The 21,001-nt window shown below is 40.0% G+C and overlaps 1 pseudogene; it reads right to left on the minus strand.

The window, feature by feature from the left end:
* Positions 1–3,544: 3,544 nt before the first annotated feature.
* Positions 3,545–21,001, minus strand: LOC137261937 (carcinoembryonic antigen-related cell adhesion molecule 1-like; annotated as a pseudogene).

The raw sequence follows: 21,001 nt of genomic DNA on the forward strand, positions 1-21,001 counted from the left end.
AAAGACTCGTATATAAATCAAGTATGAGGAAAGAATCACATGTAAATCCCTTATTAAAAAGGGCGACCGCTCAATTGTCTCTAACTATCGACCTATGTCCTTGATCAGTTGTGTGGGCAAGGTGTTTGAGACAGTGATGTTCAAACATCTGTACAACTATTTTCATGTAAATCAATTATTGTTATATAAGTACCAATCAGGATTTCAGTCTGGTCATTCAACTGTCCATCAATTAATTGAAATTTATGACCAAATATGTGAGGCCTTAGATGATAAAAAACACTATTGTATGGTGTTTTGTGATGTCTCTAAAGCTTTTGATCGTGTGTCGCCTAAAGGTTTATTGTTGAAATTAGAAAAGTACGGAATTCATGGTTCATTGTTAAATTGGCTAGCTGATTACATAAGTAATCGTTTACAAAGCGTCTTTGTAAATGGAGCCCTATCCAAGCCGAGGTATTTACAAGCTGGTGTCCCACAAGCGTCAGTCCTCGGTCCTTTCGTATTTCTTGTTTATGTCAATGACATTGCTGATGACTTAGACTGCTTGACACGATTATTTGCTGATGATGCGTCGCTAGGCTTATCTTCTCATGATCATCTATTCATTGAAAGAGAACTGAATTCAAACTTGGAAAGACTGCGGGCTTGGGCAAAGCGGTGGCTTATAACATATAATCCTGATAAAACTGAGGCAATTATTTTCACCTTACATAATAATATTGAGGCATTCAATCTCTACTTCAACGGGGTTCGGGTCAAAACCGTTGAAAATCATAAACATTTGGGATTAACGTTTACAAAAGATTGTATATGGTCTGACCACATTGATGATATTGTAAAAACAACTTCAAAAATGATATCTTCTCTACGTAAACTCAAATTTTTATTACCGCGCTGTGTATTGAATAGAATTTATGTATTGTTCATAAGACCCCATTTCGAATATGCGTGTGAGGTATGGGATGGGTGTTCTCAATACCAAGCAATTAGAAGCAGCAAGAATTGTAACAGGCTTACCCAAATATACACATCATGAACATATGTATTATGAAACTGGTTGGGAATCTTTAGCAGAGCGTAGGAGAAAGCGAAAACGTTGTCTTTTTTACAAAATACAGCATAATATGGCACCATCGTACCTTAATGATCTTGTTCCTGGGAAGGTAGCGTCTAAAAGTAACTATAATCTTCGTACGTCTGACGATGTCTCGCTTCCCTTCTCCCGTTTGAAGTTTTCTTATAATTCGTATTTTCCATCCAAAATTAGAATGTGGAATGAATTTCCAGTTGAAGTTAGAAAAGCGTGTCACTGAATTCTTTTAAATCAAATATTGTTGTAACACAAAACACAGCTCCCAAATACTTTGATTTTGGACCGAGAATCACTAATATCACCCTTACAAAACTACGTTACATGTGTAGTCAACTGAATTTCGATCTATTCCGTGCTGGCATAATAGATAACCCCAAATTTTCTTGTAGATATATATGTGAAAATTCTTATCATTACCTATTTGGCTGTCAACTATATCCTCAACAGAGATCTACCATGATGGCTAATTTACGCAGTGTTACCAATGTTACTATAAACTCTGAGTTACTGCTACGTGGCAATGCAGATCTGACTGATCATGCAAATTAAAACATATTTAAACTTGTTCAAACATATATTTGTCAATCAAAAAAATGTTCTTAATTATTGCAATTGCCCCAATCTTTCTCATCTTTCTGTTCTTGTCTGTCTATCTTGTATAATGAATGTAAATAATATTATGTAAATACTACGGAGAAGGTGTTCTAAGTTGTACAACATGTACCCAATCCTTTTCTCATGAATAAAGTATGTTTAAAACAAAAACAAAACAAAAGTGGTGGTATTCCTTTGAGAAGTGGCAATTAGTATAACTGGAGGGAAATGTCTCGAGTGCGTGCCATTGTATATGTATTTGGGTATTAAATGCTTCTCCTAATATGTTATTGTGGAATAAGCATATTTGATATGTGCTATTGAAAACAGAAGATCTTAAAGCTAACTGACCATAAACATGTCAAAGTTCACACTGGTAACGAGTATCCGGGCCCAGTATCTCTAAAGCCTAGAGAGCCATGCGTTGTGCGTTTATCTATATTGAATGTATATCTCCCAGGGTCAAATCCCCTGCCATATATGTCTTTGTGGAATACTTGGGACTGCCCGTCGTTGCTTCGTGTCTAACGTTACTTTCTTCTAGTCCCAGAAGTCCTTACTGGTGCTATTCTGTGTTAGCTTTAATCTAATGGACATCTCTTTATTATTGCCTTTCCTTGGCACTAACATCAGGTTGATGTGGAACAGTGCAAACTTTATCATATGACTCACATATTTAGCCTTAATGTCTAATATTGTTTAATCAACACTGTTAACTCTATGCTGTTTTGTGAACATGTAGATTGTGTGAACGTCCACCGTGGTGATGTGTAGAGTATTAATTAAACAATTTCATAACTTGTATACTTTTCAATGTTATCGTGACCATTGCAGAATATGTGGCAAATCTACATGTGATGGTTAGGTTCTTAGCTGATTGCTTTGTGAACATGCTGTTATGATGAATTGTAAACTATTCTACCAATGCCTGATTACGTAGCACATCAGTCAGTTACTGGCCGTTTATTTACGAGGGGAAATCAAAAAGGTTCTAACTATCACCAAGACGTTTTCATAGTAGAAACTTCAGTTTTGATTGTTGGTCCTTAAGACATCTTTACATTGTCACCATCCAGAGTTACACGTTTCTCCCAACATTTCTTGACCTTGTGTAGACCCCTTAAATAGACCACCTAATTTCATGGAAAACCAACACTCCACCTCTTCAACAGTATCTTCAAAATACTATTAGGTGTGCAGTGTTTGATATTATATTGGGCAGTGTGTTCAGAAAGCGTAAGAGTATAGTCTTTTTGAAAAAAACAGGTTAAAGCTGCTATACTGATTGAAAAAATGTGTTTTCACATTATCGATGTTGATGAAATAAAACATAAATGTTATGAAATGAAAATGAAAGGTACAGCTTTATTGATTGATCAAAACTGTTTTTGCCAAGTCAGTGTTGTTGATATGCTATGATATACTGTGAGTAAAGCTCAAAGCTTTTCCTCACAAGCGTCCGTTTTCTGAAAGGACATACTGTTCGGTAACTGCATACATCATGGCGTTGTACAGACATCAGCATTCGCCGGGTATGTAAAGGACAAGCAGGAACAAATCTCACATTTCTGTGGATATCGGTACAGTCCTCTTTAAGAGTACCTCTGTAAAAGAGGCAATCGTGGAAAACATTTTCTCTTATTGGGTGTGTAGCAAGTGGAGTACTCTTGTTTTTCCAGCTGAAATGATGAGCTAGCTGAGGTGTTAAACTGTATAGGTTCTGTGGAAGAAGTTGAAGAGTGGAGAGACGTATAGATGTGGAACTGTTCCGTCAGTTTAGGCTTCACCTGGTACTGTGGTCCTCTGTTGAGGAAGATGAAGAGTGGTGAGACGTGTAGATGTGGAACTGAAATGTCAGTATAGGCTTCACCTGGTACTGTTGCCATGTGCTGAGGAAGATGAAGGATAGAGAGACGTATAGATGTGGAACTGTTCCCTCAGGGGTAGCTCGTAATCATGTAGAGGTAAGAAATCGTTGTTGGAAGCACGAGGTACATCACTGAAGTCGATGCTTAATCTCTCTGCCATCACAGTAAGGTAGTCGCCACATCTGTAATTACAACATTACGCTTATATTGCCCTTAATTTTGACTTGTCCATAAGTGCCTGCATTTTTCTTTCAAGTAGTGTGCAATGGAAATCACCTCCCACTTCAACCATGATCATACATTTCCTACCCTTTTTTAACAAACTGTGCATAAGTTACATAGATACAATTGTTACTTTTTCAGTCATTTCCACAGTTAATCTGTGAAGGCTTATAGTCTAAGATTTCTGAAGTAAGTTGAGTAAATGGTGTTTCACACCAAAGACAACAATCGTTAATATGCTGACTTGTTCTCTGGTTATTACGATGTCTGACATACGAGTCCAGATGAAAACGTAAAAACATGTACCTGTTGTCCTGGTTCTCTGCAAGTAAAACAAAAGACAAACTTGAACATTTCTGAACAGATCGGTTCGTCCACACAGAGTAACAGTAAAGAATAAGTCGCTTTTAGAATAGTCCATCAACATCACCAAAACCAGAACACCACAATTGTGCTTCATGATAACCATGTGGGGAATCGAACCTAAGTCTTTGGCGTGAACACCTTATCCAGTGGCCTACCGACAACTTCCGTACTGAATCAAAAAATCAAAACAACATTTACAAACTAAAATGAGGACAAACTTTTGCAGCACATGAAGGTGAACCGCGGATATGCTCCCATACTGTTCGACGCTGCTTTCAGCAATATCCCACCAATACTACGCTTGTCTGAAATATGTCGAGAACACCCAGATTGTAACCTGTTGTAACATGCATGGTTGTATAAGACAGGTTCTGACCAGATCGTGCACGTTGGGGTAATATTGTGTCGGCTGTGGTGTGTTGGGAATTGAAGGGGGTTGACACTTACATTGCATGCAAAATTATTCATGCATTCTTTGTACCTTTTATGTCCTTGAAGACAAGAGCAGCGACTGCTGCCACCACAACTGCCACAGCAGTCAGCATAACGGAGTAGACAGCTACGACAGGGACGATGTCGTCTACGTTTGCTTCACCCTCTGATATAAGACACATATAAGATGACACATATCTGTGTTAAGTATGACAATTCAAGTGACAATACAGCGACGTATTCACCATGGAGTATTTTCTTGTTCCTATTAAAGCATTAATCAACTTTATGGCATAAATAATGTTTTTAAACTGAGAAAATAGTATTTTTTCTCTACAGGAACGGTAAAGCAATAAAGTAAGCAAGCCATGAATAAGGACGAATCATTCGGGATGACCGTTACAGCTGTCCAAACTAGTGGATCCTTTTCCCCAACACGACCCATCACCAATTTCTGCTTGAACACTGAAAAATGTCTTAAGTATTGGGACATCTAGAATATCAACGAATTTGACTCTATTTACAATGTTGTAGCTATTCTATTATGGCTATTTCAAACTAAATAATCGGGGGTTTGGGTGTCTTTCCTTGGTTTGAGACACGACTCCTGTTCCAGGCTTCAGACATTAGACAGTTAGAGCTACGTTTCATTATACCATACATGGTAGTTCGTGTTTCACAGCCCATGCACTGTCTGTGATTAATCGAGTCTCGACCAGACAATCCAGTGATCAACAGCATGACCACCGATCTGCTCAAATGGGAACCGATGACATGTGGGTATTGCAAGCATGGGTATCTGAAGGCTATCTAAACCAGATCTTCAAGGGTCCTTCCGATGGGAGATAAGTCGAGCTACGTTTACTCGACATATCAGTACCCTATACGGCAGTTCGAGTTTCACAGTCGTTACACATCATGCTAGTTGTTAACCTTCAGACACCAACCTTCTATTTCCTGGTAGCTCCCATCGTTTTCGTCTTCCCTGTGATACGACACCAGGCTGATGAAAGTGAACATTGAACGTGAGCATAATGAGAGGAAATTATTAAGCTGGGACACACTCTCAATTTATATCACGCCCCAAATCGTGTATATTCTTGCCTGGTTGGTTTGTTGTTTAACGCCACAAGCAGCAATATCACAGATATATGTCGACGGTCTGTAAATAAATGGTTCTGGGCCAGATAATCCAGTGTTCAAAAGCATAAGCATCGATCCGGTTCGTCAGCTTTTGCGACAAGCATGGGTTGATGAAGACCACTTTACCACGGGTAATTACACCTATGTGGTGATGAAATATTTATTCATCTTACTTGAAGATTGATGAACATACTCACCGATGACGAGCACATTCTCTCTCTGAAAGTTTAAAGTGTGTGGAAACAATTATGCATACAAAATTAACTAATTAATTACTAACTTTAAGTTTCATCACGGATGTGTTGTGCACATCTGTATATACCACCCCCATACATTGCACACTGATGTTATTATTTTTCTCTACTTAGAAGTTTAAGAGTTTAAGCGATATTTACATCATACGGCATGAGTTTCAGTATGGTCAATCACTGCTCATAGTTGTCAGAATTTGAAAATGCTTCTACAACTTTAGTTTTGTATGTTGACAGCTTACCAAAAGTCCAAGACTGATTTTCAGACATTGTACATAACACTACCCCTTTAATAATTCGTATGACCTGTTTAACGTCATCTGAATCAACTGACGTGGAGTACAACAATGACGTCCAGCACCAACCTACTATCTCCTCGTAGCCTCCGTCTGTGTCTGCGTCACGGGTGTATGTGACAACGCTGGGGGAAGGAAATGTAGAAAGGATATATAAAAAACCCCAATCCGCTTTCCTTAGACGCAGAATCTTGCAAAGGACAAAATAGTTGTAACAGTTAAATCCATGAATGTGTTCACAAAAAGGGTAAGCACGTTCTGAGTTATGGTTAGTTAATGATCTTCTAACATTTGCCTGAAATGACAAAACCTGTGATACCAGCAGCTCATTAGCGATGTGCTATTAAGTCATATTGGGTTCAGTATTCCATATATACTGCTACTGATTAGTGTAGCATAGCCAATCAAATCACTGTGTTTGTGATTAAGTGTTTCTACAGTAACTTGGAAAATAGCAGATACTACCAAGTTTTAAGTCCGGTGTTTAGTCATTTGTCTTACTTGTACTGGATAGCAGGTACTCACCGATTAAATGTGTATCCTTTACCTGAAACAAATAAGTCTGTGTAAATAGTTACATATGCGCAATGTTAGATGAAAAATATAAGATAAGCAAGTTTCCCGTATAGTTAGAAATAAACAGCTTGAAATTTGTAGACCGACATGTTCTTTTAACAAATGTCGATTAAAATTAGTGTCTTGGAGACTGAAGGTCATTAAATCTGTAAATATGTGCACACTGTTGATTCATATCCTCTTCAAGCACCTTGGCTTGACTCCATACTGAACTACTTCTGAAACACCAGCATGCCCTTATTATCATTAATCATCGAAGATGTAAAACGAATTTTGAACCCAAACTGTGCTTGAAGTAATCTGACTCTGACAGATAAACATGATGCACACTAAGAAATGCGTGCATTTCTGTCTGGTGACGTGACCCACCATTTGTTGAAAATGACCATTTTACCTGCAAATCACGTAGAAATACATAAAACGTGGCGTTTCCATAACACATTGTCAGATCAGTCAACTGTGTATCAAAATGATACCGAAATTTTCAACAGCACCAAATTGTTGTCTTTGGCACAACACGTGATCGAGCACACCCTTGACAACCATTTGTCCAGCCCGAGATCGCCACATTGTCTTCACTCATTGAAGGAACAGGACTGAGTGTATTCTCTTTACAAGTCCTGATTTCATCTCAGTCAGGGGTATAGAAGGATCACAGTGACGTGGAAAGTGTAACAGCAGGGTTGATGGAAGCGTACTGATCTGTAGAGAGACTGGTAATCATGACAGGACACATATACACGTCTGTCGTGGTCGAGCTACAGCTCAAACGCATACATACTGAGAGCCACTGTCGTTTCTGTTCCCAGCATGGTGGAGATGAACACCTCCACATTTGTAGAAGGCTTATGCAAATGATGACCATACCCGTTACTGACATTGACTGTGTGAAACATTTGACCACGGTTGGAAATAAGTTTGACACCCTTCAACGTTATCGTTAATTCATTTTTGCACTAATTTGAGAAAGATTACTTTAGCTTTTACTTGTGTTTCAATCCTCATTGACAATTTCAGTGTCAACGGGGACAAGTTCTTTTCTTCGTGTACCACGGACATTAAACATTTTATCTCAGTGGTGCGTTTCTAAATTAGTTCAGTATACTTGCACCGCCTTCTCTTACAATCTATCCTCTCTCTCAGACTCTTCCTTAAAGGCCGGTCTCAGATTCCATCTCCCAACAAGAGACTTAGTCTTCTTCCTTGGTGAATTGTCACCATCAAGGACACTTTAACATTTAATCAAGATACACCACAGACACGTTGCAAATCAGACCTAAACAGGATCAGTCACTATAGATAGGACAAAATGATCATATCGTCGAAAATGTCAGTATGAATGGAAATACTTATTAGCTAGCTTTCTACTGAGTGTGAGTGCAAATAGACATCTAGACATCAGGCGCTACATACAAATGTATTGTTATATGCTTTGCTCTAGACACCTCATTCACCCCACCCATCCACCCCCTGTCCCCAAACCCCACCCAGCCACCCACAACCCCCACAACCCCCACCATCCCTCCTCGCCACCCACCCCCTTCACCCTTCACCCTTCCTCACCCCACCCCCTTCACCCTTCACCCTTCCTCACCACCTCGCCCTTATCCCTGACTGTCATACATTATTCACCACATATAAAAATGTGCAGTGGGATAACTTAGTGACGATGTATACGTGCACACACTCAGGCAAGACGCTATCACATCACACCGTATTACCTCCACGTCTGTGTTTTCTACAAACAACAACTATGACGACAACGGCGATGACCACGATGAGGACCGAACAGACAGCAGTCACGGGGACGGTGGAAACGACACCAGATTCAGTGACCTCACGTGCTGAAACATTTAATTTGGACAATATTCAGTTCAGTAAAGAATAATCATGTTTACTTATCAGAAAAAAAAAAGATGCAAGACACGTTGCTTTATTTAAGGTACATGACGTGCTTACAAAATACCAGACATATAATGTACACCAGGATTAGAAATATAACCAGGGCTGCCCCGTATCTGCGAAATTGAGTGGGTGGGTGGGTGAGAAGTTCATTTGAAATAACACTTTCCAACTGCATTACAACCTGTTGCGTTCTCGCTACAACGCCCATCGATCTATTTTCACAGACGGATTCAACGGTAATGGTCAAATTGCAAGTGATGCAGTCATTGGATCCAAAACCATTCTAAGAACTTCATCGATTTTACAGTCAACCAGCCAGTCAGTCAATCAGCCAGTTAGTCAGCGAGTCAGACAGTCAGTCAGTCAGTCAGAGAGTCAGTCAACTTGACACAACAACGACACGATCCAAAACCATTCTAAGAACTTCATCGCTTTTACAGTCAACCAGCCAGTCAGTTAATCAGCCAGTTAGTCAGCGAGTCAACCAGTCAGTCAGTCAGTCAGTCAGAGAGTCAGTCAGAGAGTCAGTCAGAGAGTCAGTCAAGTTGATGCAACAACGTCACTCTCTACGTCAGCACTACAAGAGACCATGCAACGTCAGCGTTCAACAATTTCCAAGTAACATCACGGGTCTTCATGAGACTTCAATCTGATTCAGACATATTTAATGGGTTGACACATGCGATGTTCATCTCAAATAATCTTTCTCACAGGACATCCCCATCAACCTCACTGTCTACGCCAGTTCAACAGGAGGCCATGCAACGTTGGAAACATCAGCGATCTAACTAGTGCAGGCGAAGTTCTAAAGAGGCGGAAAAGTGTCGAATTTGGTGTCACATATAAAGGGAAGATTAGGAGGCATCTGTGCCGCTTGGCTGCTTTTTGATTTTACAAAAACATTGTCGTGATATTGACATTTGATTGACGTTCTTATCAATATTACGAGTTGATACGGCTAATGATTTTGAATCGTTGGGTACCACTGCCGTTGGTGTTCTCGCAGCTGTTTCATCACGTTAAGGTGAATGGAAGGGCAGATGTCATCCAAAAGACAGGCTGTATGTTATAGATTCTATTATAGAAGTGTTGACTTACAGAAGACATCCAGTGTCAGGTTCCGTGATGCACTCCCATGTGTGTTGTTGACGTGACACATGTACTGTCTAGACACAGACACATCTACAGCTGGTATAGACAACACAGCCTTCCTGTGTCCTGTCATCACCATCTGTCTTGATGTGTCCCACCAGGTTACAGTGCAGGCAGGGTTACAGTCAGCAGAACATCTCGTCGTTACAGGTTTCCCTTCCTCCAGTTTGCCCCTTATGCCGTCAAAGTGTATCTGGTCAGGTCCATCTGCAATGCATGTGAGATGGTCAGCTAGGAAGGAAGTCTTTTTCTGAGATATAAGTCTAGTTTCCGTCTGTGACGTAAATGTCTGAATAAAGACCAGCTGCTTGGTTTGGCCTGTGCTCTTGGGATTCATAAGAATGGCAAACCTCCCTGTCTCGCGATCGTATCAAGTTGTTTTCCTCTAACAATAAGTACCGTCTACAGCTGGGACACCGTTGTAACTCACCCACCCACTCTGTTGCTATGCGCAACTCTTGACAACATATCCGGGTGATCATACCAGCGCCCCGTTCCTCAAAGCGATCGTAATTCCCATACTTTACCACAGACGTACGACAGTTCGCTTTGAGGAACGGGGTCCAGCCGCAGTTTTGAAACTTTCAACTGATCATTGAAGCAAACTTGTCGCTCATTCCTATCAGGACTTTCACAATAATGATTTCTGTTCTGTTTACACAGAACTTCTGCGAAAGAAACTTGTCACAAAAGTGTGACTCAGCAGAGTTTCAAGGATACTTAATACGAGGTTCTGTTACCTAAAGCAAGGTAGGTTCTTACTCACAGAGAACATTCAGCACATGTTCGTGGCTCCAGTCAGACTTCAGTCCCTCCTCCACAGCCTGGCAACTGTAGATGTCTCCCCAGTTCTCTCTGCTGGCGTGAATTATTGTCAGGTCATCTCCACCTGTAGGAGACTCATCACCAGATTCTAGCAGGGTCCTGTCCCTTCTCCAGATGTAGGTCATGGTCAGTAGGGGGTGGTCCGGGGGTAGACTCCGGGAGGTGGAGGAACATGTAAGGGTGACATTCTCACCTGATACAGGTGAGGCAGGGCCGGTGATGGTAGGTGTGGTTGGCCTCTCTGTGAAAAAATATAGCAAAGACCTTAACCTTAACGCTTGTGTCAATGTACTACAATGTCAATGTTTTTACTAAATCCTCTATACTTGTTCATTAATTTTCCATCTATTAAATGTTAAACAGTTTAAGTGTTCCCTCGTCACGCCAAGGATCCTCACTCACTCACTCACTCAGTGTTCCACAGTTACAACAGGGAATACGTTTTGACTGGATCTTAATGCTTGAAACCGTTTTGTTGATTAAATATGATAGTTACCGCGCAACTACTTACTGAATCGAGTTAACAGTATTTTCCATAGAGAGGCGGTAAAAGATGCAAGACTGGTGCACTCGGATACACTTATTCATGTTAACCTGCGATAAAGCTTCTTTGTCGGCTTATATATGTCTTTTGGCATGGTTAATATCCTGCACTGGGAATAAACATTGTATTTAGCGACCCTTGTGCGTAGTAATGCGTGACGTCACAAGCTCAGTTTTCTAATGATCACTCATTTGACTGCGTTACATTATGTAGTTCCCAGTCAACTTTTATGTTAAAGAACGTATTGTTGTCACCAAATATTAACTTAGTTTGAAAAATGACAAGAAACACATATGGAATTTGGGAAACTTTCAGTTAAACTTTTGAACAACAAATATAATGTTCTCCCCATCGAAACAATACCCCTTATGAACTCTCCAGTCTCATGTGTAAATTACTCATCGGCATCATGAAAAAGAACGGATCTGACCCCGAACCACTAGTTCTCAGATGTAAATTAGAGAGATCATATCTCTCATTACGAGACAACAATTTTCTCTCATCAAGGCACTCACAGTGCACGGCCGTCAATCTGGACACGATCGCCAATAGATGGGCGTGTTTGTTTACAGTGTGAAAGTAGTCACTAAAATTTGCATATGACCTCTCTAATTTGCATCGGTATATGCATATGACCGCAAGGGATACCGAAAATATCCGTTGGCTTTATGATAAATACAGAAGAACCAGCATATCTCTGGAATAGTTGACATAAATACCACACACAATACACACACACAATACACACACAATATACCCATGCACACACAATGCACACATGCACACACACAATGCACACATGTACACACAATACTATGGAATACTGTAAGGGGCATTCTCGCGATCTCGACCTTTGGAAGCAATTTTAAAAAAGCCAAAAGTGCGAGAATGCGAGATCGCGTGAACGTGAGATTTGGCCAAAATCTCGCGTTCTCGCGATCTCGCATTCTCGTGTTTTTGGTACAGAGCACGTTTCTGTCAAAAGTCGATAACATGAGAATTCGACATTTGTACATGCTGTCAGATCTCGCAAACTCGCAAACTCGACTTGTCAAATAAGGCCACAAAAACACGAAATCACGAGAAAACGAGAATGCGACGTTTCATTTTCTCGCATTCTCGCGATCTCACGATCTCGCGTTTTAGACGTTGGTGTTGCGCATGCGCATTATCTCGAGGTCAAAGCGCATGCGCATGTTAGTAGCGTTGTGGTCATGCTTCATTCACGCTTTTTACTGCCCAAGCATTTAACAAATTTATGACAATGCTTGAAAATCCTTTGTAGTGTATGTAAGCCCGCTGCTGTTGTTATAATTTCTTATGTACTTCAAAATCCAGAACATGTTCGATATAATTTAATAAACGAAATCGTGAACATGGATGTCAAATATAAGCAGAAACACTAAAGTGTGCTGAAGCTGGAAAAGGTTAACGTCAGTGAGTGATAAACTATTGGATAAAGCCGCATCAATTCGCGACTATTCGCAGCTACACTGTATAGAACTAATCACTGACCTGGGCTTTTCTACATGATGTAATCTCATGTAAAGCTAGCATTAGTCTGTCTCACAGTCCCTAAACACAATATTTTCCCTACTGCCTAACCCTCAGTGCAATGCTTAAGCCCTAAGTGAAACAAGTATAGATTTCATCAGGTCAGGTTCAGGTCTGGTCTCCCTTGAACTCCTTTTCATTTTATACCAATCTATTTGTCACAATCAAAATTATATATTCACAGACAAAGCCTTAGTCTATGCTAGTAGTGTGTAGCAGGCTGCTAAAATGTGCTTGTCTGGTGTTTATTCGACACCATATTAACTACTTTCGGCCCAAAATACTAGTTTGTCTTCCGCTCCCTCCTGACTGCAAAACATCCTGACTTACACAGTTCTTTGTCTCCTGGCTCCAAGAAATAGAAATACATTTGTGTCGCTAATATTTGTGTTCCTGTAGCGGCCATGACACAGTGAGTCCAATGCTTTATTAACGCAGACTACGGGTTATGAGTGACATAACTGTTCCATATCGGGGTGGAAGAAGGCTCTCTGTTATAACACAAATATACACAATATGCATAACATAGCATCACATCTAATGAACTTGTCGTCATAATCATCATCCTCGTAAATGCATATTAATGCATAAAGGTGCACGTACAGTGATTAAGCGCCGCAATATAGCACAGATGACTTACGTTATCACAGGTTTACAGTGATATACAAAACGAGAGTTAGCAAAAATATTTATATTAATACATAGTATAATACTGAAATGGACTAGAGATACTGTGTACAGAACCTGGGGGTAACGCGAAAGATATTGTACAAAGAAACCTATAACATGTGAGTGACACGAGAGTGGGTCTGCATATCCAACAACACCACAGTCAACGCATGCATTAAACGCATATATGTACAACACACTGATCAAATGTAATCTGTGTCAAGTATATAATATATACATGCTAGATGAGATAGATCAATCTTTGAAGATACAGAAACTAGATAGCAAACAAGAACTCTAGCCAGCATATTGACTAATCAGTAAACAACTTAACCATAAATGATTCAAACTGATTCATACAAGTTAAATGGTACGCTGTATATTGACTTTTGTTTTGTTTACCATGAGCACATTTGTACCTACTTTGTGTATTGATTAATATTAGGGTTTAATTGACTATGTGTGTCACAATTAAAATGCATAGCAACTAACCTTTGACTCTGATCTAACTGTGACACAGAATTGTAAATGAAACTAAAAGAAAAGAGGCAGCTGACAACTATTTGCAGCTTAAATACATAAAGCATTCGTGGTCTACGAGACCACTATATCCTGATATAAGATAATATATGCCTATTATTTATTTTTTTGTGTACACAATGTGCAACCACTTAATTCATCCCTATTACACCATACGTTCTTTGCTTGGTGAAATACTCCACAAACGTATCGTACGACAGTAATTTACACAGGTACCCAAAAAAGTTCGCCTACAAAAAAGTAAATGTGGTTTAATATTCCTTCCGTCTTCCATGCTTTTTAGAAATTAATCAACCTCTCTGAGCTACCCGTGATCTCAATTCAACATGACTGTATAGGTAACTGGCAGAAAAGCGCGAGATTGCGAGATTGCGAGATCGCGAGATTTGTCAAGTGTCGCAATCTCGCGTTCTCACGTCCTCGCGTTCTCGTGTTTTTGAAAATGGCTATCTAGAACTGTATATGCAATTGGTACAAAAGCACGAGAACGCGACATTGCGAGATCGCGAGATCTCGTGTTCTCGCGTTCTCGTGTTTTTGAAAATGGGTATCTAGAACTGTATAGGCAATTGGTACAAAAGCACGAGAACGCGACATTGCGAGATCGCGAGATTTGTCAAGTGTCGCAATCTTGTGTTCTCGCGTTCTCGTGTTTTTGAAAATGGCTATCTAGAACTGTATAATTTTATGCAATTGGTACAAAAGCACGAGAATGCAAGATCGCGAGACTTTTCAATTGTCGCAATCTCGCGTTCTCGTGTTTTTGCTAATGATTACATAGAACTGAATAGGTAAATGAAACCAAAACTACGAGAACGCGATATTGCGAGATCGCGAGATTTGTCAAGTGTCGCCATCTCGCGTTCTCGTGTTTTTGAAATCACAGTCTAGTAGTAGGGTTACATATGCTACCAAACCCGAGGAGGAGTATTTTATCCAAATTTGAACAGTCATGAATGTAAAACACAAATACTAGTTTGTATTAATTCAGATTTGTGCAATTTTTCTTGTGTGAACACTATATTGATGGAACAGCCCTCATGATGGATCAGCCTGGCATTCAAAACCTTGTCTTGCACGTTCATAACACGTGCTAAACGTGCCCTGCACGTGCGGCTGCTCATTCTTCTCTGGTATCCTTCGTAGTCTAGTGGATAAAACCTCCACGCAAGAGAGCGAACGGTTGCGGATTCCAAACCAGTTACCAGCTGTATTTTGGAGTGTGTGAGTGAGTATAGTTTTACGCCGCACTCACCAATATTCCAGCTATTTGGAAGCGGTCTGCAAATAATCGAGTCTGGACCAGACAATCTAATGAGCAACAACATGAGCAGAGATCTGTCCAACTGGGAACCGATGACATGTGTCAAGCAAGTCAGCGAGCCTGACTACCTGATCCCCTGTATTTTGAAAGTTTTCAGTAATGTAATATTTTGTGATAGCTGTATCTGTCATAAAAAGCATGGTCATTCCACCTTTCATTTGGTTAAATAATGACCATTTCCAAGCCTAAATTATGACATGGTCCAAATGTAACCTGACATGAGATTTCAAAACGTGTTCTTCAAAACCTAGGTTTAGATTGAGTGAGTTTAGTTTTACGCCGCACTCAGCAATATTACAGCTATATGGCGGTGGTCTGTAAATAATTGAGTCTGGACCAGACAATCCAGTGATCAACAACATGAGCATCGATCTGCGCATTTGGGAACCGATGACATGTGACCACCCGATCTCGTTAGTCGCCTCTTACGACCAGCTGAGTCGCCTTTTATGGCAAGCATGGGTTGCTGGAGGCCTATTCTACCCCGGGACCTTCACGGGTCCTAGGTTTAGAAATGATCAGTGCAACGTCACAGCAGAGCACTACCTGATTATGGAAGAAACCTAGTTTACTGCAGACAAAATCGGAGATAGGTTAATAAGAGATCGTTATCAATCTTCATTGCGCTTCTATGAACGTTTTATCACCGCCACTACGTTTCGTTTCGTTTCCTATGCTATCCTATTCCCTTGTTTTGTTTTGTTTTTTTCATTAAACGTCCGGCTCTCGCCGTGTCTGTATTGAAGCGTTGGTGTTGTTGTTTACTGGCGCTCGCAATACAACGAATAGTGTCCACGTTCTATCACGATCAATTACGCTCCTTTGTGCTACGACACATTCTTCTGCGTTTGGTGTGCTTTCCTATGAATTGTGTCACGCTGCCAGACAAAATTAATTGTGAATTCATGACATAGCTTGAAAATCCTTTGTAATTTGCATAACGAAGTGTATGGTAGTGTATATAAGCCCGCTCCCGTTGATAGAATTTCCTATGTACTTCAGAATCCTCAACATGTTCATTATACTTTAACAAACGAAATAGTGAACTTAAGTGTCAAATATAAGTAAAATCATGAAAGTGTCTGGAAGCTGAGGAAAATATTTACGTCAGTGAGCGATAAAATAATGCTTAAGGTCGCATCGGTTCGCAGCTATTCGCAGCAAGACCGGCAGTTACAGCAAAATTCACAGACCAGTGAGAATCCTCATAACGTAATATCACATACGGCTATCATTAGTTTGTCTCACAGTCCCTAAAGACGGATTTTAGCGGAATTAAATAAACATGAGCTGAAATTTGTCAGGATACTTACAGACATACTTTCATTTATTTAGAACCCCCAAAATATTACTTCGGCTAGGGCCGAGCTCTCAAAGCTTAAATCTAGAACATGGATCTTGAATTGTAGTTAAATCCCTAGATTGGTATCATATCTACAGATGTTTACGTAAATATGATTCCAATCTATGGCTTGAAATACACTTGAAGATACATTTGAGAGGTCAAAGATGCTTCTGAAGGAACGTGCCAAGCCGGACAGAACGCTTGTGATATAGTGTGTCTGTTGAGACTATACAGAAAAGAGTGCTGTGCTTTGAGCAAACTTGTTGGCACATGCTCTATTAAGTTTTATTTAGGTAGATATAATTGCATTTTGTCTGTCATGTGTACTAGTAAATTTATGCATTTGCATACTCGCGGGCTAACGGCTTTCGGCTCAATTTATGCTTTTCAGAATACAGTGGAAATACATACGATTTTTGTACGTGCGAATGCTTGGTTTGATCCTTTATAACATAGTACAAAATGTTGTGATTTAACATATTTCTTTTAAGACATATTAATAATCATTTCACAGTTGCCCATGGCCACTCTTCTTTAACATAAACGTGCTGATTCAGCATGAGACAATAAAGGTTAATTAGGAAACCCCAAGAGTTTTAATTAAGGAAAGAAAAGCTGTCAAAACACTGTCACTTCCTGCCCAGGACCCCAGGATGTCACACCCTCACAAGCTAAGAGAAGTAAGGAACCTTCTCACACAGCTAGACAACACATAACAACAAGATAGTATCTTTTCTCTGGGACTCTCGGTATGTTATGAATGTTGGTTTTTCATCGTTAACTATACATTTTCAACCAAACCATACCTGGAATTCAGATTTCGTTTTATTATTCTGCATTCCAGTTTTAGTAGTACCCGGTGGCCCCATTTAGGCCATCCCGCAATCAAGTGTTCTCGCGTTCGTATGTTTATTGAGATCGGTACATAAAATAGAAGAGTACGGGCAACTCCTGCAAAAGCACGAGATCGCGAGATAGCGAAATCACGAGATCTGTCAAATGTCGCGATCTCAGAAATCATTACCTGGAACTGTATGGGCCATGGACACAAAAGCACGTGAACGCGAGACTGCGAGATATAACTGATGCAAACTCTTGTCAGTTTCAAGTCATGCTTTGTACTTGGACGAATGACAGATTCCAGCCACGCAGTAGTTTACCATCTCTACTGACATGATTTTTGATTGGATCGAGCGCAAATTCAGAGAATTCATGTGTTTTCCAAACCCAACATCTCTATATACATTCTTCATGGATAACGACTTGTTTTAGTGTGTATGATTTTGTTTGACAACATTATATGAATCCATACTGAAACGACGCATCAAGTACACAAAAAGAAGTTGTTATCCATAAAGAATCTTACTTTCTTGTGACTCGTTATACTTCTAAAATGCCCATCAATCAGATCATCTGTCTGTACACACAATGAACCCTCAGCATATCAGCAAATGAAACAGCCAATCAGAAGCCGTCGTTACTCCTGAGTGCACATCCAGGTGCTAAGACTGGGTTCGGTCTCCCGAGGACTTCGTTTCGGGGGAAGTAAGTCCAAGTACAACATATTGCACTTTTGAATCGCGATTGTACACTTATAATTTTGTTTATTTCTTTTTTGTAAAAGCAGCAATGTATATTACATATCATGAATAAGTGATGAATGTGTTTTAATTATGTTTGATTTTTTGGTTGCATGTGACCTTTAATCATTGAACACAACAGGTATTAATATGCTTGTAAACCAAATAAAACTCAGCACTCGGAATATCATTTAACAAATTGTAGTAGTTCGTGTTTGGTACTATTTTCTCTATCCTATAAGTATGAATACATTTGACCAGTGTATGGCACTTACGCGAGGTTATTGCATACGTTGACTGTGCGGATGCTGGATGTGTGGACACAGTCCCGTGTCACCCACAAGATAGGTTTCGTTGTACAATATTTTTAGTATATTCTAATTCAGCTTAGTATGTAACACGACTTCTGACTGATCAATGCTATGAATTTCCGACCTTTGAATGAATCCCAACACTGTCAGGGTAACGCTGTTTTTTTCATATTTTGTATACATTTGCAGAAGCATTAGGTCAGGTAACTCACCTATCCCGCAAAAAATGGATGGAAAGACAGCGCAGTATCATAAATTTTGTTGTAAGATCAAACAATTTACTTGCAACGGGCTGTTCACCCATCATTGTTAGATCATGGAACAAGATTCATGACGTCATTATGGAGTGTCACGTCAACCACTATAACGTCATTTGACTAAAGAACTGTAACGGTCCGTCGGTAAGGAATCAAAGGACCATTATCATTTACAGCGGTCCGCTCATTTCTGATAACCAGAGGGCGGTTTCATGTTAATTCCATTTTATTTTAACTGTAACACTATGATTTATTCATCATAGTCAGGCTTAGTCAGTGTGAACATAACAACCGTGCTGAAGGGAACTAATTTGTCTGGTGATTGTCTTAGTTCATGGAGTGATATGATTAACCTTTGAGCTAGGGGAACTTTGACCTGATTTTAAAAAATAATTTTGTTTTCACTAAAAAAAAGCATAAAACGAGTTGAATTAGAATTGGGATAATGTACTGTGGTTGACGAATTAGGGACGTTACGAAGTTATATAACCTACGGTACATATGCCCAGTCCGTCAAACACAGTACAATTATCCCCTATTTTCACCATTAGGCCACATGTTATTTTAAGGTAGCGCTATTTTCAGGGCATATCATTTGCGAAAGCCCGAGGTCTTTCACTAAATGCCCGACGAAGGAGCGCAGTTAGAAAGGACCGAGGGATCCTGTAAATGATAATGCCCTGACAATTAGCGTTACCGTTATTATATCTAAAATAAATATAATTTTTAGTGAAAAAGAACACAAGCAACGGCATCGGTTTAGAAGCATTTACTGCTAACAACAAACGACGAAGATCAATGACACACATTTTACAAATATAGACACAGCACAGATGACGTCACTGTTTTCAGTGCTCAACAACGTTAGCCTTCCAGTCGATATTTTTATTGCTGTGTTGTAATTTATGGAACGATTGTGATGGTTGGCACAAGCAAGAAAGTGCATGATGACACATGTGTATGTGACGAATGTGATAATTATATTGTCAATAATGAGCTCAGGTTCAAACGAGCCGTAGGTGATTGAACTTCAACTGCTGAGCTACTTATGACGTCACCTAACAACGGGATGGATAATGACCCTCATCAAGCATTTTACAGACATTAGCAAGCTACATTGACCGCTCATTTCCGATAACGTGCGATAATAATTCTATCCATTTCAGCTCTAAAACTCTTTACGCAACGTTCATTTTGTTGATCACTGTAAACATGTAATCACGAAAGTGACCTGTGTTATATTGCATGGCGTAATACATGTATACGCCCTCTGTTTATTATGAAGGCATGTTCATCAGATGTGTTTTAATGTTATGTACATAGTGTATATTATATGTTAGCCTGGCATTAACGTTTTGCCTGTGAATATATAAATTTTTGATTGTATACCCATTTAAACTGAAAACGCGCCCAAGACAGACTAGACCTGAACCCGAGGAAAATCAAGACTTGCTTCATTTAGGGCTAAACCATTGCAGTGAGGGCTGGACAGTAGAGAAAGATAATGTCTTCAGGGACTGTGAGACAGACTAATGCTGGCCTCATATGATATTACATAATGGAGAAACTCACTGGTCTGTGATTATTTCTGTGACTGCCGGTGTTGCTGCGACTAGCTGCGAACTGACGCGGCTTTAAGCATTATTCCATACACTACACACATGCTCACACACAATGCACACATGTACACACTCACTGCACACTAACACACACATATTCGGACCCATGTCGCTATATACCAGCATACGATAATTTCCTCTCCTCAGCTTTCACTATTGGCAATAGAAGGTTAAACAGCTATTCAGTCATGTTGGAGATGCATTGCAACAGTCAACCTTTATTCTTCATATACTACTCACGTACTACAACGAGGACCTGTCTACATCCAGTAACTTCCTGTCCATTGATTCTCTGACAGTAGTAAGTACCAGCATCCTGTACAGTAACATTGTAGGTGGTAAACCTCAGCTGTCCGGTCTGTAATGGTGAGTCCTCCCCGGTGTATCTGATCCTGGTCCTGTAGCCGGTGTGACTGCTGTTAATTACCTTTACACGGTGTGTCCTGGGCTGGACCAGTAACAGTCTCTCAGCTACCGAACCATTCAGCCATACAAAATATACGAAGCTGACATTCTTTGGCTTCATGGTCAT

Source organism: Haliotis asinina, chromosome 1 (genome assembly GCF_037392515.1).
Source record: "Haliotis asinina isolate JCU_RB_2024 chromosome 1, JCU_Hal_asi_v2, whole genome shotgun sequence".
Lineage (NCBI taxonomy): Eukaryota > Metazoa > Mollusca > Gastropoda > Lepetellida > Haliotidae > Haliotis > Haliotis asinina.